We start from the raw sequence: 16,393 nt of genomic DNA on the forward strand, positions 1-16,393 counted from the left end.
AGACGTCTTATGTCTCGATTTTAGACGTTGTGGTGTATGAGTATCTAATTTTAAGATGCTAATAGTGATACAGTAACTAAATAATGTATTTTAAAATAGACAATGCCATTTACTTTTTATCATATTTGATAAGTGACTAGACAACGGCTAGATCATAAATCCGAATATATATGTATCCGAATATATATATATGTATATTATAATGAATAATTAATCGATAATGAATTAGTAACAATCTGGAAGATTTGATCTAGCCTGTACTAGCTAGCTACTAGCTTTTGATTCACAGGCCAGCTGGTTACATTTGATTACTACTCGGTTTGAAGCAAAGGGTTGTGGACAAAGGCTTGGTCCCGACCCACAATAGTAAGTCTTTAGCCTTTTGCTCTCTAAGACCAAAACTAACTAACTAACTAATTAAGGCCAAAACTAACGTAATTTCTGGCAAAAGGTGTTTCCCGCACCGCCAAACGCTGCAGTGCCTGAATTTAAGCGTTATCACGACTCTTGGCGACGCCAGAACTTCTGAAGATTTGCCTCTTGTTAGAAATCACGTTACAGTTTTGGTCTCAGAGCGAAAGGCTTGCTACACCTATTGTGGACCAGGACTTATCCCTCCACCATTCAATCGAGCTCTTAACATTCAATACGTCCGTATGCCCGGAAACGACACGTTAATCGCGAGGAATCGGCAAAACTCGTAACAAAGGAACCGCAATATAAACTGATGATACAATTAGATTTCAACGGCTGTGACAACTGTCCGATAACACAGTCTCTTTGTGGCGTCCGGAGCAAAAGGTAAACTCGGATATCGATATATACCCCCGAGATAGCGCGATGGGGGTTCGAGGCCCTGGGACAGAGGGTAAGGGAGAGGGAGGAGCTGCTCTCCTTCGCTTTGTTATCGTCGCGCGTAGCAATAATGAAACGAGCTCGGGTGAAACGCGCGAGCGGAAGCGACCGGCGGCGGATCGTTATGCACTTGTCGATCCGTCGAGATTGTGTTTCATCGCGCGAAGAGCTATAGATGACCCCGATGCACACGTCCGTTAACCCCGAGGGGATACGGTCGCGGGGGTGAGACGCGTAGACGAGACGGAGATACGTGGTGTGTATCTCGGCGTATTTTATACAATTCCCCCTGTGGGGGACGCAATCAAAGCGCCACCATACGATTTTCTGGTGTATCGCAAGCATTGCGATTTTCTTCTCTCGAACAGCAAAACGACACGCAATTGGACTCTTACCGCAGAATCGCGCTTGCGGTTCAAAATCACTCGTCATTTCAGTTAAGTATCTGTGCAAATATCGCGCGACGATCTATGATATTTGGTACTATTTAATCCAAACTTATACATTTAGAAGCATGATGGGACTATATGATTGTAACAACCTTGGAATGTTAAGTTGTATTATTTCTTTTTATATATGACTTTCATATATACTTTTATATGTTTCAGAAGATTACCAAAGATTGTTTCATTTAATATTGATTGTCACTAATATTTTAGTAAAAAAAGTAATCTTATTGCTTTGTGGGAAAAATGTCAACAAATAATTACAATAAATTAAACGTGCGATAAGATAACTTTATGTATTGCATATCTTAATAAGTCATGTTTAAAAACGTTTGACAATTAATGATTCTGAAATAAACAAGTTTTGTCATTTTTCTGTTAAATTCTAGTTGGGAGTTTGGATAGTCTGAAAGAAAATGGGAAATTCTTGTTCACATCTAAATGTGTAATCTTCTTGTAGACATCTAAAAGTGTATTCATAAAAACTCTAAGTATATAACTAAAGTAAATGAAGGATCTGTTGTAACGTTTAGTATATATAGGAAAGTTTTTTATCTAATATGAAATTCAATTAAGAGAAACGGCTTTAATGATACTCGCAAATTAAAACGATAATAAAATGTCTCCCATTTTGCAGAGAATATAACGAGGTACAAGCACACGACAGCACACGTCGCCACTAAAATTAAAATTAGCGATATAAAATCGCGCGCGCGTTAAAATCATAATTATGGTACGATATATCGTGTATTGCGGTTCTTAAAACAGATCGCGATACACAATTTCATAATCGCGCATCCCTAGGCGCCACTGGGTCGTTTGGAAATCGCGCACACGAACGCCGTCGACCCGACGAAGAATTCGATTTCTTGCCAGTGGTTACATAAAAACGTGCGGTTGTTGCTAAGTGCACCGATGTGCCGGCGCGAGCATCATGACGCAGGTGCAAGCACCGTCGGGGCACAATGAATTGTAAAAACGAGACGCAGGGGGCGAAGGGAGAAGTGAAGCTCGCGCGCGCGACAGAGAGATCTAAGAACGAATAATGTATAGTCGCGTTTGTATATATGAGGTTCGCGACACTTTTCTTTTTATACGAGTTTATGAGCACGTTAACCTTTCGGCAGTGTTTTGAATGTGTCAGACACAAACAACGTAATTTTATATCAAGTATCATTATTCTCATTACACGAGATTTTTATTAAATTTCAAGAAACGTTTGTTTGGATAGTACTGTGAAGATATTTGTTCAAATTAAGTAATTATTTTCTAAAATTAAAGAAACAAATTTATATTTAAAACTTCTTTATTTAATTTTAGAAAATAATTACTTCATTTAAAGAAATATCTTTGCAGTACTATCCAAACAAACGTTTTTTGAAATTTAGTAAATTTTTTTCTCAGTGTAGATTAAACCAAATTGTTTGAAGGAACATCATTATCTAAGGAAAATAAAATCAGATATTTTCCAGTATCATATAATATATTATTTAGTTATATTTGATACATTTTGTTTAATTAAATCATGATATTTGCTTGATTAAAAGTCTTAAAGCAATCATGACATCACTATTCCGACGCCTTCAGGCGTCCGGTTTATCACGGTAGATGTTTCTCGAAAATTCGTAATGTAAACAATGGACTATGTATAGAGAAAACGGTTCTCTTTATGCTTAGCACAAGTCTTATGAAACTTAAAGGAATTTATCTGTTGGAACAAGTAAACGAATTTTTGTCTCAAGAAATACGATTGTTTGACTTTTCAATCTTTTATTGTCTGGTTTGGAGGAGCAAATTTTTGCAGTTAATCTTTTTATTTTGTTAGGAAAGTTCGATAATATTGTTAAAATATTCTTAAGAAACTCGACGTTTCTTTCTTCAGCATTACTAGTAGCCTGTTCTTATTACTTCATCGTGCGCGACTCTCTCTCTTCCCATCCTTCCCCCGCGCTTTTTCATCCAAATACTCCATCATCCCGTAATGCGATCGCCCATCGCTATTATTGACCAGAAGGTTCAGATTACTTGATTCCAACGACTGTATACACTGAGGGAAATATTACCTTAAAATCAACAAATATTTCTTTGATGGGTGCCATTAACATATTTATTTAAATCTAAATTCTCTTTATTTAAACCAAATATTTTTTACTTAAATCAAGTAGACAATATTTGATTTAAATAAATAGAATTTAGATTTAAGTAAATATGTTAATGGCACCTATCAAAGAAATATTTGTTTAAATCTAAATTCTCTTTATTTAAACCAAATATTTTTTACTTAAATCAAGTAGACAATATTTGATTTAAATAAATAGAATTTAGATTTAAGTAAATATGTTAATGGCACCTATCAAAGAAATATTTGTTGATTTTAAAGTAATTTTTCCCTCAGTGTAGAAATTAGTGATGCCAGCTAGCTCTTGCGATGATATTAAGCAAAATAATGCAAAACAATGCAGCAACAGTCGATATGTAACGGATATTGACAAAGTGTACATTAGTCGGAACAGTGACATTATGATTGCTTTAAGATTTTTAATCAAGCATTGAATCGATTAATTCAAATTTTTAAAAAATTTTTTTCAATAAAATATCATGATTTATTTAAATGAAACAAAATCTATAAAATATAACTAAATAATATATTATATGATACTGAAAAAATATATTATATGATATTGAACTAATTTTACTTTCCTTAAATAATGATGTTACTTCAAACAACTTGGTTTAATCTAATGAGAATAATGATACTTGATATAAAATTACGTTGTTTGAAACTAACACATCCAAGTTAAGCAAATAGCAACACAGAGTTTATTGCAATAGTAATAAATCCAAAGAAATTGTTCTCTCTGTGTATATCACAAAAAACGATGGGTTTTTGACTGTAGTGATATGTAGCTTTCAAATTGCGTTAGTAGGTCACGCGCCTAACGAAGAGCTAACGAGACTGCGAACCTCTGTGCACAAGCTTGCGCACTGAGAGGTTTGAGAGCTGTTAAATTTTCCGATACACGCTTTATTATTTTTTCCATTTTCACTGTAGAGGATCGACTCTTTATTTTTTTTTTTTTTTTGGAGCGTTGAATATGTTCTATTTTTCGGTTCCTTTGAATGGATTTGGAGACTTTCGCAATCGACCTGCACAAGCTCTTGTTAGCTTCTCTGATATATGTCTGCGCTCTGAAAGCTTGATACTTTATTCAGTATTTTTTAATGAACTGTACAAAAGTAATTTATAAGCAGAAGTGTACACGGAGAGGATTTCATAGTAAAAATTACTATAGAGTTTCGTAATCGGGAGAGCAGATCGACATTCTGCAGTAATTTTTTATTCTTTGATTTTTCAGATGTGCTATTTATATTTTAGGGATTGCGTAAAATATGTTATGAAATTTCTTATGTCGCTAATGAAATTTATTATGTTCCTTAGCAAGATAGACTTTTCTGACAGTCTGTTCTTACGCTACTAGAAAGATAGTACAATTGAAAAGAATTCTTATGCGAAGAAAAAAAGACTCCACCATTCTCTCAGTCTAAACATCTAAGCATCGTATTGTATAAACTCGTCATAAAAAGTGTCGCGAACTTTAAAAACAAATAACTGCACATGTAGCCAGATTAAGTGTGACATACATAAAAATCTAACGTTAGATTCTAAAATACTCTGTTGTTTTTTTTTTTATATTAGAGGAACAAATGTGTAAGGAATACATTGTGCAGTTGGAAGGAAGAGAAGGTTGACCGCAATATTTATCACTTTCAACCGCACAATTTATTCTTTATATATTTTTCTCTGATATAAAAACAACAGAGATATTTTAGAATTTAACGGATCAAGTGAGTCACTCCATATATACTTAAAAAATCCAAAGGTGCGGTCGCGACGTACGCGGAGGCGTTCGGAGCCGAACATGATCCGATCCGTGATCCGCAGGATCGCACGTGCAATCTCCTTTTCTCTCATAATTCGCGAGAACTTCCTTCCGTCTCTCGTGATTCGTAGAGTATACTCGAGATCTCTTCTTTCCCATAACTCGCCAGAGCTTGCCGGCGCCGTTGCATAATTTACAGTGGAAATTGCTGCAACTTCTTGTCGGATCCTCGCTAAGTCCTTCATCTTATTTGTTTCGTCTATTGTGTTCTTCCGACGCGCGAAAAGCAAGCTTTATCAACGTGCGTTTAAAGAATAGTGTGTTTTTGACGCGTGTGACTGTCTAATCGCACAGTGACGTAATTGTAGTCAGAAAAATTGCTTCTGTAATGAGCGCACACACAGAGAAAAGAAATTAGTGCTTAAGACTAACATATTCAAATCAACAATTATTGTTTCATACACGGAAAAAACAATTCTGTTGGTGCAACCGAATTTTCGATTGCTCAGAGATCAGACGAAAACTCGGCTGTAAGAACACACAGAGAAAAATAATTTTGCTCTTTTAGCAAAATCGTCGTTGCTACTGCATATTCGTAGTGACATCAAAAAAATTTAGTTGACGTAACTAATTTTACAAATTATTCGTTATCAGAGCAGAAGTGGTTTCGTTACCAGGATAGAAAAAATTTGTTGAGTATATTTGTCCTAAGAATTACATTAATTTGCTATTGATGCAAAATAATATATCTTATATAAATATATTTGCTATGGGAGCCTGCAACTGTTTATATAAATATATCATGGTTCTCATAGCAAAATAATTTGTAGATTCAGCAAATTATATCCAGCAAATAGTGAGTAGTGCTCTTAGCAAATTTTTTTGCTGTCCTTATAATAACGAAAAGATTTTGCTAGACCAGCAGAAAATTTGCTGGGCCAGCAAATTATTTTTTTCCGTGTGGCATTTAAATGATATATCTTTTTCGAAATATCATTTTCTTATTAGAACGACAAAAGGGTATAGTTGGTGGCGAAAATAACTTTAACGAAATTAACCTTATTTTTATATCAGTGCACAGACTTGGGTTATTCTTCCTTCGAGCTGCGGCACGCTGGTGATATTTCTTACATCTCTGTTCGATATTTTGTTATTTTGATAGATGAAAATTTTGAGATGAACGTCCCATATCGTTTTGTGATATTCTCGAGATATAATCACCGATCCGAGATCATTCACCGAATCTTCTTTAATTAACCCATTAAGGTCCAAGAGAAAACCGCTAAGGATAGGCTTCCAAAAACCACGTAAATTAGGGTAAAACGTCGAAATTTGTTAAAAAGTGGAAAAAATTTATGTTGGATTTCAAAATTCAAGATGGCAGACCAATGTATCGGTCCGAAAATTTGAAATTTTGACCTATTTGAATGAAAATCCATATAGGAGGGGTTTGGGGTTCGCTGAGTATGAATATGCACTTATTTTTTCAAAATTCATAATGGCGGATCCAATATGGCCGCCCAAAAATGCGAAAATTTGACATAGTTTTGTTATTTGGCAAAAAATCCAACCAAATTATAAGCTACCTTTCGAAGATGTTTGTTTTGGGGCAAAACATCATACTTTAGCAGACTGTAGAAGAAAAATGGTTGTTTGACTTTAAACATCAATATGGCGGCCAAAAATTTTTAATTTTGATTTATTTCAATGAAAGTACGTTTTGCAAAATTTTGAAAAAATAAGTGCATATTCATACTCAGCGAACCCAAAACCCTCCCTATACGGATTTTCACTCAAATAGGTCAAAATTTCAAATTTTCGGGCCGACATATTGGTCCGCCATCTTGAATTTTGAAATCCAACACAAATTTTTTTTTCACTTTTTAACAAATTTCGACGTTTTGCCCTAATTTAGATTTTGAAAGCCTATCCTTAGCGATTTTCTCTTGGGCCTTAATGGGTTAATATCGCAACTATTATTGCGAATACCTTTCACCTCAATCCGTTCTACGTTTCTATAAAAAAATCGCGGAAGAGAGTCCGACGCACTCTGTATATGTACACATAATATCCCGACGAATAGAGAGCGTCCGGTGTGTGCAGGTGCACTTGATTTGATCGCGGCGCGTCATCGGCCGGGAACGCGCGCTCCGCCGTGCTGTACGAAATTAAACGCTCATTCCGCTTACCCTCGCGGGAAATATCGATCGCGGACGCTGCACGGGCATGCACCGAAAGTTGCACGATGAGTCGCCGCACGTACGATGTCTCGCGCGGGTGAATCGACCGATTGTGCGCGAATCTTGCCGTCACCACCGTGACACGCAGGTCGCCGTCCTCAAGTGAGAATATCGTCTCAGATGAAAATTATCTGCCGACAGTGGACAGTTGGACACACGGAGAAAAATAATCTTGCTCTTTTAGCAAAATCATTGTTGTTACTGCATATTCGTAGTAACATCAAAAAAATTTAGTTGACGTAACTAATTTTACAAATTATTCGTTATCAGAGCAGAAGTAGGTAGTTTCGCCGCCAGGATAGACAAAATTTGTTGAGTGTATTTGTCCTAAGAATCACGTTAATTTGCTATTGATGCAAAATAATCTATCCTTAGCAAATTTATTTGCTATCGGAGCAAAACTGCAGCTGCTTATATAAATCTAACAGTTCTTATAGCAAAATAATTTGTAGATTCAGCAAATTATATCCAGCAAATAGTGATTAGCACTCTTAGCAAATCTTTTTGCTGTCCATATAATAACGAAAAGATTTTTGTTAGATCAGCAGAAAATTTGCTGGACCAGCAAATTATTTTTCTCCGTGCATCAATCGATTAAAATTTGTTGTCAGTGTCTTATAAAATGTCAGTCAATTAACATTCGTAATTCTTCGATTGTAATAATCAACAAGTTTTTATGATCAAAATTGATCAATCGTCATATACAGGGTGTCCCAGATTACCTTCACGATCTCTCGTGAGGACGTAGAGTGAGTTAAGATGAACACAAAAATCCTGTATCGTTTTGCGATATTTGCAATAATAGTCGAGATATTAATTAAAGGAGATTGGTGAATAATCACGCGTGATATGGTAGATGAGTCTGCCGTTATATATTTGTACATTAAGTCAAACTGAACAAAAAAGTCCTCTACCATTTTGCAAATGACCTTAGATAGATTTTTAGATATTAATCAAAGAAAATTGTTACATGATTGTGTACCATAATGCACAAATTTTCTTTAATTAATATTTGAAATCTATGTGATAATTTGTAAAATAGTAGAGGATACTTTTGTTCAGTTTAACCTAATGTGTAAGTATACAACGGCAGACGGCGCACAGTGGGGCAAAACTGATATTTTTTGTTCAAAATGGTCTAGAAACCTCAAACTTATAACGATTATTAGTCTAGAGACTTATAACGGAATAACTACAAATCAATTACTACAAGTGACAGTAAAATCATAACTCAATAATATAATAAACAATAACCCCATGACTCCATATAATTAAAATGAAAACTATAGTAACTATAGACTATAGTTTGTTCATAGTCTAGTACAGCCCGAATTAGCTACACTTTTCGAATGAAAAAGTGTATTTAGGATGTACCACAAGAAAGCTTCAAGTTCGATTTTACATCCAATTTCTTTTTTCTTGTTATTTTCTTTTTTTTGTTTTTTTAATTTTAGAATTACTTTATAATGAATCCAATGAAGAAAATGAATAAAATTTATGTAAGGAGAAATGTACAAACCAAAACAAAAAATTAGAACATAAAAAACGAGAAAATTAAATAATAAAAAAAACTTAAACAATAATAAAAATATAAAAAAATAAAATTTTTAAATAAAAAAAAACAAAAAAGAAAATAACAAGAAAAAAGAAATTGGATGTAAAATCGAACTTGAAGCTTTCTTATGGTACATCCTGAATACTTGTAGTAATTGATTTGTAGTTATTCCGTTATAAGTCTTTGGGTTATGGGGTTATTAGATTATGGGGTTATGAGATTGTTATGTTGTATTTTTGTAGTTTTGGTGTGACTGAGCTATTTGGTGAAGGGGTTTTAGAGTTTAAGATACCGATTTATGTGTTGTGGTTTTTCGTTATTGAGTTGTACATTTTTCTAATGGGATTATAGAGTTGGAAGTTCTTAGAGTTTAATTTTTTTTTAAATCGGTTCAGACAGTCTTCTTCGTTATCTTTTAACGAGTAATTAAAAAAAAATTATTTCATTTCGTTAAGTTTTGAGGTCTCTAGACCATTTTGAATAAAAAATGTTAGTTTTGTCCCACTGTGCGTCACCGCAGCTCATCTACTATATCGCACGTGATCATTCGCCAATCTTTTTTACTTAATACCTTGAGATTTATTGCGAATATCGCAAAACGGTATTGAACTTTTGCGTTCATCACAATCCACTCTACGTCCTTACGAGAGATTGTGAAGGTGATCTGGGACACTCTATATATAATCACAACTGATTCAATCGATTGATGAAATTAGTTATTAATTTGATTTGATTGATTATACGCTGATTAATAATAAATTTCACCGATCAATTAAATAATTCGCGATTATATGCATGATGACTGATGAATCTCAATTATTGATTTGCCGATTATTTTAATCAAATGAAGTCTTAAACGATTAACGCCCGACATTGTTTGTGTTAGAGATGAAAAGCAGTGAAAACTTGTTTTCTATCGCGAAACCCGTACCACAGGAAATATCCGTTTGTCAATTTTTTATCGTATAATTTCTCTCAGTGCGGCTGCTCGCGAAACCGCGGTCGCTAATATCCGCCATATCTTTGAATTAGAGTCTTATTCGCTCGCTATATTCAGTTAAAACTTGTAGCCCAACAAACACATCTTGCAAACTCCGCACTGGAACGAACGCGAGTGCTACAATACCGCTGAGCTCAGCAAAAATCGTGCATTTGCGCGCATTTCGCGTGTCTGCGAGTCGAACGACTCGACTCGTAGAATGTGTGCGCGCGTGCATGTGCGTGATGTCACCTTTTCCGGATTTTCAAATCGCACTTTCTGCACGCTTCGCCAACGTTGCATCCGCGGTTACGCAAGATAACGTGGGCGAGTTGCAAATTGCAGAAGTTCCCCGCTTGTTTGTCCGTTTGAGAATCACCCGAAGCATTATTCAACGCCAAATGGAGCGTAATGCAACGTCATGCCGGCGCGACGTTTCCAATCCGCTTCTACAAATGTAAAATTCGCGGACAATGCGTCCTGCTTTTCTCGCGGTCATTGCATCCTGCTTTTCTCGCGGTTTCCGCCGCTGCCAAAACGCTATTGGATTTAGCGTCGCGAGAAAACTCGCACGAATTTCATTCCGGCCGAGCCGCGTTAAATTCTCCCCGTGTCGTTGTTTCGACGCGACAACAGAGAGAGAAGATGAAAGACAGCGCGATACGTGCAGTTTGTTTTGAAAGTCGTGCACGCGAGTCTCTCGCTCTTTGAAAAGCTCAACGGAACGGTTGCGATCCTTTTGGAAACAAAGGAACTGTGAACGGCACGATTTGAGAATGTAACTGCACGAGAGTCCCTCGTCCTCTTTACCGGTATGAACCCGCTGCCGGACTTGAACACAAAAGGGAAAAGAGTGGCTCTGAATGTTTATAACACGTCGTTTGCACGTTTGTTTTGTATCACCTTTCGTTTCGGTTTCACCTGACTGAAGTTAAAGCGAAAAATCCTTTAATCCTGACGATAACACCAAGAGCCTGGCGCTTTGTATGTTGGTTATTACATAACAAAACATACGGTTAATAGAGTCGCGGCAGGGCATTAACATAGAAGAAGGTTGCCTCTATCGTGTTTGTACAGTAAAAAACAACAATTGGTTTACTGAGAAGTTTTAACTTCGAAATTCTAAAATACAAGGCATCTAGCCCCGATTTCCTCTATGTGTTGCATTCGTTAATAGTTTGACAAACTTGCTCCGACAATTAACCGCCACATCACAGATAAATGCAACGTCGACTAACAAGTAAACCTACCAAAACTCCGATTTCTTTCTAATTTGGTATAAATGTAGAAGTATGTAGAAGTAATGTAGAAGTACAAAAAATATTTAAGTAATATTTTTTCATTTTGACTCACTTTGAGTTTCACAGGCAGTTTATAGCTTTTTAATGTTCTCATTCCTATCATTAACAAGTACAACAAAAATGCATAAGAAATAAAATTGAATACAAGATATGGTTAAATATTTTTAATAAAATCAACATGCTGAGACGAATTATTCTAAATTTCTTTAGTCGAGATTTCAACCGAAATATTTCAAATCTCCGCTAAATTAGTCAAAAATGGTTCGAATCTCGGCCAAACCGAGAGAGAGAGAGAGAGAGAGAGAGAGAGAGATCTGGCAATTTTAATTAAAATTTTGACAAAATCGGCATAGCTGAGACACGAATCTCGGCCAAACCGAGAAATTATTTGTATACATAATTTTTTTCAACTTTTTACACGTTTTGTTTTAAACATTTTATTATGTATACAAATAATTTTACATATTTGACTTTATATTCATAATCAGTAAACCAAAAACGCTTATATCTTGTATTCAATTTTATTTTTTATGTATTTTTGTTGCACTTGATGATAGGAATGAAAACATTAAAAAGCTATGAACTGCTCGTGAAACTCAAAGTGGACCAAAATAAAAAGATATGACCTAAATATTTTTTGTACTTCTACATTTGTCCCAAATTAGAAACAAATCGGAGTGTAACTTTTGGTTTTACTTGTAAGAATTATTCTTCTGTTATGCTTCGCGCGCGTCATGGAAGCCACAGAGGGATCGCATATAATCCCGAAGTGAACGCGTAACACACGGCCCAATTCGATTACGCTCGCTGACTCGTTTAGCGCGTCCAGTTTCCGTTGACAGAGGTCGCGTTTGTGAAAAATACACCGCGATCGATCGAGAAAGCGAATTGTCCCTCGTCACTCGCTATGGAAACTCGCGGTTCTCTTCTACTTGCAAGTCGTCCTTTCGCATCTATTCGTTTCCGGCAAAGATAATAATTGGTGAAGATAATTGGTGAATGGGTTTTAACGAATGACAAACTGCCGAGAGCGCTGGAAAACGTTGACAAAATTTGAAATACTGACACATTAAGGGAAACACAGAATAAAGTAGTTTAAGAAAGGAACACGAAGCATATGAAAATATCCATCCAATTACGATATGAATAATTGATACATAATAATTAGAAATACGATATTATTACACAACAAAAGAATCTCCTCTTGATTTGAGATACAATAATAATGGAAGTTCATTTGCGAAATATTTCTCCAATGATCCTTCTTCAAAACGGATTTAACAATACGGATTTAACAATGTTTGCGAGTCGCAAGCAGAGTAGATTTTGTAGATAGATACTATATGGTGAAACGAGCTAATTTTGTACATTAATACGTTTTATAACAGAAGAGTATATAATTAATCGCGGCTATCAGAGTCTGCGGCAGCTTACGAATTAATTAATGCTCGTATTCGGATTTAATTTCGTTAATTAATATCTATCGTTTGTGCATTTGAAACATCTCTCTGTGTACGAGTCTGCTATCCGTGTCAAAATCCTCTTTTGTCAGAAGTGAATGTGAATTGATTCTTATTTTGAGGAAAGTCGCTTAATGTACGTAAACTTTGCGGAGTATGTTTTGCTAAAAAAGAAACCGTCATCTGTCAGATCGTTTTGACAGAAAATTAGCAGTGTATTCATAATCATCGAACCCAAAACGCCTATATCTTATATTCAATTTTATTTCTTATGCATTTTTGTTGCACTTGTTGATGATGGGAGTGAAAACATTAAAAAGCTATAAACTACCCGTGAAACTCAAAGTGGGCCAAAATGAGAAAATATGACCTAAATATTTTTTGCACTTCTACATTTGTACCAAATTAGAAAGAAATCGGAATATACCTTTTGGATAGGTTTACTTGTCGGTAGTAACGCTATAGTTCGCAGGAAATAATTAGCCGTCTGTTTACATCATTAGGTTCGTTCGTTTCCAATGAACTTGGCACTAGTGCAATAAGTTAGAGAGAGATATACTTTCTTTCACTCCAACTCATTACAATAATCTGATCTTTGTTAACAAATAATTCATAACCATGTCGTTTACAGTCATGTGGCCACCGTGAACGCGGAGTTCTCGGCTGACTGATCAGAAGCCTTAAGACACCTTTCAGTAATTCGTGCTGCCTGGATACATTGAGGGAAAAATTACCTTAAAATCAACAAGTATTTCTTTGATGGGTTCTATTAACATATTTACTTGAATCTAAATTCTCTTTATTTAAATTAAATATTGTTTACCTGATTTAAGTAAACAATATTTAGTTTAAATACAGAGAATTTAGATTTAAGTAAATGACACCCATCAAAGAAATATCTGTTCATTTTAAGGTAATTTTTGATGGCTGCCATTAACATATTTACTTGAATCTAAATTCTCTTTATTTAAATAAAATATTGTTTACCTGATTTAAGTAAACAATATTTGGTTTAAATAAAGAGAATTTAGATTTAAGTAAATGACACCCATCAAAGAAATATCTGTTTATTTTAAGGTAATTTTTGATGGCTGCCATTAACATATTTACTTGAATCTAAATTCTCTTTATTTAAATTAAATATTATTTACCTGATTTAAGTAAACAATATTTGGTTTAAAGAGAATTTAGATTTAAGTAAATATGTTAATGACACCCATCAAAGAAATATCTGTTCATTTTAAGGTAATTTTTGATGGCTGCCATTAACATATTTACTTGAATCTAAATTCTCTTTATTTAAATTAAATATTATTTACCTGATTTAAGTAAACAATATTTGGTTTAAAGAGAATTTAGATTTAAGTAAATATGTTAATGACACCCATCAAAGAAATATCTGTTTATTTTAAGGTAATTTTTGATGACTGCCATTAACATATTTACTTGAATCTAAATTCTCTTTATTTAAATAAAATATTGTTTACCTGATTTAAGTAAACAATGTTTGGTTTAAATAAAGAGAATTTAGATTTATATATAAGTAAATATGTTAATGTGTGGCACCCATCAGAGAAATATCTGTTGATGTTAAGGTAATTTTTTCCTCAGCGTAGTGCTTTCTCCGCTCAAGTGATGCGAGAACATCTCTTTTTCTCTCTCTCTCTCTCTCTCTTTCTCGCCACGATCGCAGTCCCATAACGACCCCTCGTTTTCTGCTTGCAGAGTGCAGCGGGTGCTGCAGTAAAGGCCCGAGGAGGAACGTAGACCATGCCAGGGCCAGGGGCGGAGTGGTGACCTAGACCTCATCCTCGGCTCCGACCCTCGATGCTTACGCTACGGCTGGTGTCGACTCACTTCCTGAAGCAGCCATAGGCAGTGCCCTTCGCCTGAGAGAAAGGGCTTAGATGCGATGTGCCGTGATAGGGACATGAACCCAGAACTAGTCGAATCGCACGATCTCCGCTTCACGTTGTCGTCGGCGTCGTTGCCGCCGTTGCCGTAAAAAAAAAAAGGGACACGGTCGGCTCGAGATTATCACGCGCACGCGAAGGACTCTTCTTCTTCGACAGCCCTTTTCTCTCTTGCTCTTTCTTTTTTCTCTCTTTCTCTCTCTCTCTCTCTCTCTCTCTCTCTCTCTGTTTCTCTCTCTCTCTCTCTCTCTCTCTCATACATATTCACATCACTCACTCATACACCCTCAATCTGCGGCGAGTACTTTTCTCGTCCGTACACACACACACATACACCTACACGTTCACACCCACGCACGTACACACCACACACAGATACACGCGCACTCACGCACGGCACACAGACACAAGTACCCCCATGCGTCGTTCCTTACCCTCTGACCACGGAAAACGACTTCTTGCTCTTGTGATCCTGCCGGAAACTGAAGTGTGCACGCGAGTATCGCGTTGCTCGGTGCTCGGTGCTCGATACACGCCGTGATCCCCGGTCGCGAACGGGTGCGACGAAGGAGCACGGATCATAACCCGGAAGAGAAACGGCGCCACCAATACTCGCGACGAGTCCAGACGAAGGCAAGGACGAGGGGGGGAAGGTAGGAGGAGTGGGACGAGACAACTGCCACGCTGAACTCGGTGTACTTCAACCTGTGGAGGGTCGCGAGAGAGTGTATTGTGAGTGTTTCTCTTTAACGATTAGCCCCGCCGATACAGCCTAAGCGCGCGTGTCGCTGGGCCGCTCCTGATAAAGTTTATATACGCCGACACGGTTATGGAAATTGAATTTAGCGCGCTAAATAACGCGTTATCACGGCTGCTTAGCATGCGACACGGAGTACAGTGACTTAATGACAGTTACAGGCGTATTCTCTAGCAGAGAATTTCTTTCATTATTAACCGACTGTATGATGTCCTGTTGTAAGTCTTCGAAATCAATGTGGACGATAGAGAAATGGTTCAGGTAAAAATTCCTATCTGAACCATTTGTGAAATTTGGCAAGAAAGTGCCATTCGGATCAAGGTTAGAGTCACGCTTCCAACAAAAATTGGCTGTGATAGACAGAAGGAACTAGTGACGGACAAACGCATGTAACTTACGTCACACTTTCTAGGTCAAAATCGGCCCGTTTTACTCATCGTCCTTTTTCGATCTGTGCGTCACGTATCTGGCGTGACGATTAATGGATTACAGCCGCGCATCCGTGTCAAGTTTATACACCGGGATCGACGCATCGTGTGCGTCCCCTTCACTCCCCGCTCCTCCCTCCTTCCGTTATTTTGGCACAAATTGCCGCAAGTGCGCACGTTAATCTCGTTCGCGTGAAATTCCACGCCAGCGGAGATCAGTCACGAACCGTCTCGTAATATCGTCCGCTTTTTTATTCCCCTCCCGCCCCTCTCCCTCCTCTCCCCTCACCCGTCGCCTGGGAACTGCGCGCCTTTTTTTTTTTTCACGCGGAAGGAACACCGGCGCGAGGTGAATTGATCAATCGCGTTATCGGTTATCGGTGCAGTGGTCAGCGAATTATTTTTTCGATAACGGGCTTTCCGTGTATCGCTGTTTTTTCTCCCCTTTTATTCCGGATGAAATTTACACCGCGGAAAAATTGTAATTACCTCCCGTTCGGAAGTAGGCGGAGGGGAGAAGGAAGAGAACGCGCCGAGGAGTCGCGCCTTCCCCTCCCTCCCCCCCCCCCCCCCCCCCC

The 16,393-nt window shown here is 36.9% G+C and overlaps 1 protein-coding gene across 2 annotated transcripts in view; it reads left to right on the plus strand.

Annotated features, from left to right (window-relative positions):
- LOC116844141 (protein FAM13A) overlaps positions 1–16,393 on the plus strand; it is a 113,127-nt gene that overhangs the window by 16,129 nt on the left and 80,605 nt on the right. For both annotated transcript variants that reach the window (XM_032815304.1, XM_032815305.1), the window contains exon 2: positions 14,443–15,362. The gene's annotated coding sequence lies outside the window, so the exon portion shown is untranslated. The remainder of the gene's footprint in view (positions 1–14,442; positions 15,363–16,393) is intronic.

This window comes from Odontomachus brunneus, unplaced genomic scaffold, assembly GCF_010583005.1.
Source record: "Odontomachus brunneus isolate Ranch 3 - 2012 unplaced genomic scaffold, Obru_v1 Obru_scaffold_039, whole genome shotgun sequence".
Taxonomy (NCBI): domain Eukaryota; kingdom Metazoa; phylum Arthropoda; class Insecta; order Hymenoptera; family Formicidae; genus Odontomachus; species Odontomachus brunneus.